Here is a 6,000-nt window from a genome sequence, read left to right on the forward strand (position 1 = left end):
TGTGTCTGCCTCCATCAGTCACTGGACAAAGGCCCTATGATGACAGACCTGCCTAGGCTCAGTGTGCTGGGCTCTGCTGACTCCCCATGGGAGACCTCGTTTGGGGGATGTAGGGGTGGCTTGGGAAAGAGGGCTGGGGGGTGGGAGGAGGGAGGAGGGGGGCTCTGTGGATAGCATGAGGAGTAGAAAATTTCTTAATAAAGAAAAATAAAATTAAAGTAAATTAAATTTTTTTTTTTTTAAAAAGTGGAGGCAGGAGAATCAGGAGTTCAAGACGAGCCTTGACTATGTGAGACAATGTGTCAAAACAGCAAAATCCCCCAAAGCTGGACATGGTGGCACAGAAATGTGCCTTCCTCTGTCCTCTGAGTGCCAGGATTAAAGACAGGATGGAAGTGGGTTTTTTTATTGTTGTATACGCCATGTACACCAGAGCCCCAAGTATACCAGGTAAGAGCTCTACCACCCAGCTACAGTCCTCACCCTGCCGCTGTCTGCCTTTTTTGAATCAGGGTTTCATTCTTGGGCTAGCCTCAGCATGAAGCCTAAGTTGGCTCTGAACTTGGTTTTGTACTTGGGGAGTTTTTGGTTTTTTCTCCCACAGGGAATATATTTGCTAAGGAAATGTGAAAAGGAACTCCTGAGAGTGATAGGGGCCCCGGGGCAGGAACACTATGTTGCTTTGAGTGTTAGAGAAAGGTTTATTATATATTCACAGGTGGGAGCTTAAGAGGGAGGGAAAGCCATGCTGTTTGAGTTAGGCCTGAGGTCAGTCACATGGTCGGGAACAGAGCTTTAGAAAAGGCGGAAAAGTCCAAAGTCCTGGAAAAAGCATACTTAGGCTCAGGCCACCATCCGGAAGAAAGGCCGAAAGGCCCACTTCTCTGGGGTTTTCCGTTCGTGTTGTTATTTTATTTTGTTGTGAGACAGAAACTCACTAGACTGCTCTGGCTGGCCTGGAACTCACTCTGTATTGATGGACTAGATGAAGAGATTAGCCTGACTGTCTCCCAGGTGCCGAGGAAACAGACTTGTGCCTCCTCCCCAGACTAATTCTGGGCTTTTTTGAGACAGGGTTTCAATATATCTCCCTGGTTGGCTAAGAGCTTGCTCTGTCTATGAGTCTGGTCTTGGACTTGCAATGACCCTCTTGCCTCTGCCCCCTGAGTATAGGGACTACAGGGCATGTGCTGCCATGCCCAGCTTACAGAAGCATAAATAAAGTTCATTAAAAGAGAAGAGAGAGCCAGAAAGATGTCTCACTTGGGACAGTGCTTGTCTAGTGTACATGCAGACCTGGGTTTGGTTTCCAGCATTTTACAAACCAGGAATGGCAGTGTATGCTCATAATTCCAGCACTGTGAAGTGGACGCAGGAAATCAGAAGTTCAAGATCATCTTCCATTACAGAGCAAGTTTGAGGAGGCCTAGGCCACATGAGACGCTCTCAAAAGGGAAAAAGAACACACTTACTCTAGGAAGGACTTCTTTGTGAATAAACACTCAGCTCAGCTCAAGCCTTCCAGGTATTGATGGCTAGAAAACAGTTTGAGAGTTCTGGATGTCTTTCCTCTGCATTTCCTTATTTCGTTCCATCCATATCGGCAAAACCCACCTTTGTAAAACTCCCCTTTCAACTTGGGGTCGTGGCTCAAAGATGGACAGTGGCTTTCATTTCCACATGCGTTGGATCTAAACTCTATTAAGTCTGGCTTCACCAAGTCCTTGGCAACCTGACCAGCTTCTGCCATCACAGGAGTCATTGTTCCCCCCAAGTAGCCAGTCCCCTCTCTACTGGAGGGCCCAGATGCCCTGCCCTGTCCCCAGCTCTTCTCCGGGCTCAACTCTTCTTTGCCGCCTGTAGCAGATACTCCACATGAAAAGCTCTGCGTGAACCACACTGTTTGGCAAGTGTAGCCCCTTCATCAATCATTGTCTTTCTGTTAAACCAAATAACAATAGAAGGGAAAGTCCTCAAGGGCGAGAGCCTGGCCGTGAGGACCCCTCCATTCCCCTGTAAATCTAGACTGTAGCCTGGATGCTGTGATTGAGTCCTCTTATGTGGTAGGTGAGTGGGGACATTTGACTTTCTACCAGGTCCCCTCACCGTGAAGCCTTTCCCCCACCCCAGACCTGGGCCATACCCTTCTGAGTCTCAAATGTGAGCAATCCTCAGTACCCTACCCACCCCATCTCTTAATCAGATGAGAACAATACGAGACTGAGCTTTTTAAACAAGCTTTGGGGAACATCCATTGTCTGACTACAGCTTACAATAACACTGTATATTTATTTATTTTATAAAGAACTAGAAGAGGGGGATTTTTTACATTCATTTGTGAGTGGGGTGTATGTATATGTGTGTGCATATATGTTTGTGTTACATGTGTTCATGCATGCATATGCCATAATGCATGTGTGCAGATCAGAGGACAATTTGCAGGAGTCAGTTCTCTCTTTCTACCACGTGGGTTTCAGGGATCGAACTCAGGTCATAAGGCTTGACAGCAAGCACCTTTCCTTGCTGAACCATTTTGCCAGCCCAGAAGATAGAAATTTGAAGACTCTAAACAGAGAAATGATGAGACAGAAATGCTAATTATCTTGATTTGACTATGACACTATGTGTATATATGCATTATATTGTTAAACTTTGCCCCATAAATATGAACAGTTATTGTGTGTCAATTAAAAAGAAAAACGTTAACCACCTTAGTGATGATAGCTTGTGACCACAGAACTTGAGAGGTCGAGGCAAAAGGATCAAGAATTCAAGGCCAGCCTGGACTACATGAGACACTGTCAAAAAAACTGAACCAACCAAGAAAAGAAAAACACACCAATATTTTCTTTGACATTCTCTTAGTAAATGCTGGTCAGTTGGGGCCAAAATATTGAAAACATTTTCTTTTACCTTCCTGAGTTTGTGATCAAGTTTAGGAATGGAGTATTGTCAGGCTATTATTTCTTGTGTCTATCACAGTAAAATGCAGTACTTTTGAGCATTTTTAGGAAGAAGACTTCAGTGCCTGCTTTTTCACAGCAGCATCAATTTTGATATGCTTGTTTGTTTATTTCTTTGAGACAGGGTCTCTCTGTGTAGCCCTGGCTGGCCTGGAAGTCAATAGGTAGACCAGGCTGGTCTTGAACTCACAGAGATCTATTTGCCTCTGTCTCCCGAGTGCTGAGATTAAAGGTGTTTGCCATCACACCTGCCCCAATAGCAACATCCAAACATAAAAACAAAACAACAACAACAAAAAAACCCCAGCATGTTATTTTAAGTTGTTCCTGAAATTGTGAAACCCAGAAAGCACGAACACAATGATTTTTGGTTTGGGTTTTGGTTTTTTAAAGTGAGTGTGCTTCCTGATGAAACACCTGTGGGGAAGAGTAAGAACTGGCATTTTGCCAAGCATGGTGGCACAGGATTGCAATCCCAGCATTCAGCAGGTGGAAGCAGAAGGATCATGAGTTCAAGAGCAGCTTTGGTTTCGTAGCACATTCCAGACCAGCTTGGGCTACGAGAGCACCTGTCTCAAACAAACAGACAAACAATAGTCTCTCTTATTCTGTGTTAATTCTTGAACCTAGGGTCTGGCGCATGCTGAGAAAATACTTTATTACTGAGACAGGCCCCCCCAGCAAGAACTGGCTTTAGAAAATTCTAGCACACGTTTATTTATTCCTTTTGTATGTGTGCATATGTGTTTATATATGTGTGGGCATATGCATGTCATGGTGGGATTAGAGGTCAGAGGACAACTTGTGGGAGTTTGTTCCCCACACACACACACACCACATGGGTCCAGGGACTGAACTCAGGTCTTGGTGTTTGGTGACAGGTACCTTTACATGCGGAGCTCATCTTCAAAGTGGAGATAAAATGCCATTGAGTATTAAGGCTATAGTGCCTATGTGACATGACCAGGGTCTCTTGACTCATTAAGTGACAGTATCTATCAGGATCATGTCGAGAAACAGAGGTACACTCTAGTTCCATAATTTCATCAGAGTTCAATAATGTGAGACTATCAATGTAAGGTCAGGGTGTGGCAACTGCAGGGCTAGTTTGTGAGGTGCTATAAAGTCTGCGTGGAGACAGGGAGGCTGTTGAAGATATTAGAGCCCGGAGAACGGCAGTGGTCAGGGTGGCCAGCCTTCAGACACCAGGCCAGAGAATGGAGAGGAACTGATGTCCAATTCCTCTTGCCTTTTCCCCACTGGCTCTGGAGGGATTCTCTTTGGCCTCTTTGGATCAGATGTTAAGGGGGTGTATTGAAGTCCATATATGCGTCAGCCTCTTGGGGCACAAAACAAGAGACAGAAGTAAAAAGTGGCTTGGAGGTTGGCTCCGCAAACAGAAGTAATATGTGCAGAGGTATATCCATGCTTAAGCTTTCAAGTTCTTAAAGGTAAAATAATAATAAACAGAAATAAAGATTATTGTACAAAACAATGGTTATATGCATTAATTATAATAATTTTGTCAATCATTCCACAATAATGACATCAATTATTAAAAACAAAACCACTGAGTGGTGGTGGTGCATGCCTTTAATCCCAGCACTAGTGAGACAGAGGCAGGCAGATCTCTGTGAGTTCAAGGTCATCTAGTCTACAGAGTGAGTTCCAGGACAGACTCCAAAGCTACAGAGAAACCCTATCTAAAAAAAAAAAAATCAAATAAATAAATAAATAAAAACAAAATCACCCTTGACAACCTCAGATTTCTGATCTCTGCTTGCTATAAGCCATCACACTGTGGCTTAGACAAAGTCCAAGCATAGAATTCTAGACAAATTTCCTTGAGAGATTGCCCATAGACCCCTAGTATCCCTCAGCATTACATTTTAAGTCAGTTCCCAAAAAAATATTAGTGTGAGTGTTGGTTCCTACAAATGAATAGGCAAGCAATCCCACGGGAACTGCAAAGCAGAATGAGTCCAGGCAGCTGCGTTGTGAACTGGGCCAAGATGGTGGGGACAGGGGTCAAGGAAGCTTTCTCTGCAGACCTTGCTGGTCCGCAGCCACCACATCTGTCAGAGGTGCCCTGCAGCCTTTAAGGCAGCTGCGGTGGGGTTAGCCACTGGTGGGGTTAGCCACTGGCTGTCGGATCTCCGAAGGAAAACAAATCCTTTTACTACCTATTTGCACCTGCCAGTTAAAGAACCCCAAGGAGAGCTGCCTCTCAGCCTTGGCTCATGAAACCGTGCACTTGACACTTGGCTGTACTGCCCTTGTCTGGAACGCCCCTGGCATGAGACTCGGGGTTGGTTTTATGGGAGGAAACATCTTTGGGGCAGAACCTACTACCTAAGATGAGGCTTTTATTCACCTTTATCCAGGGTTCTCTGGGGGAAAAAGTCATAAGGGAGTTTCATGACCGTGACCTCTTCCAGACCCTGGAGCTTAGAGGGCAGTTTAATGAGAACCGCAGGAACCCAGTGTTCTCAGAGCGTGCATCCAGACGTCATGCAGAAAGAATTCTCAGTTCCTGTCCTGGCAGAACTGTTTCCAGAGAAATGAAGTGATGGTCACATGCAACTCTCAGAGGGTGGGTGCTCCTGTTCCCAAAAGAAATGTCACTGGAGTCTATAAACAGTAGCCTAAAAAAAAAAAAAAAAAAAAAAGATTGACTTATTTTATATGTATGAATGTCTTGCCTGGATGGATGGATGGATGGATGGATGGATACTACATGTGGGCCTGGTGCTCACAGAGGTCAGGGGAGGGCATTAGCTCCCCTGGAACTGGAGCTACAGATGGTTGTGAGCCAGTGTGTGGATGCTGGAAATCAAACCCAGGTCCTCTGCAAGAGCAGCCGCCAGTGCTCTAAATGGCTGACCATCTCTGCAGTCCTGTGGCTTCACTTAGGAGGCTAATAAAACTGAACTCTTGCCCCCATATCTCAACCAAATATTACCATATGCACAGTGTATCCCTCCCCACCCCAGGTTGAGGAAGATTTTCCCCCTGCTCCATGCATAAGCTATTCCCC

This window comes from Peromyscus californicus, unplaced genomic scaffold (genome assembly GCF_007827085.1).
Source record: "Peromyscus californicus insignis strain IS unplaced genomic scaffold, ASM782708v3 Scaffold_6__1_contigs__length_162567912, whole genome shotgun sequence".
Lineage (NCBI taxonomy): Eukaryota > Metazoa > Chordata > Mammalia > Rodentia > Cricetidae > Peromyscus > Peromyscus californicus.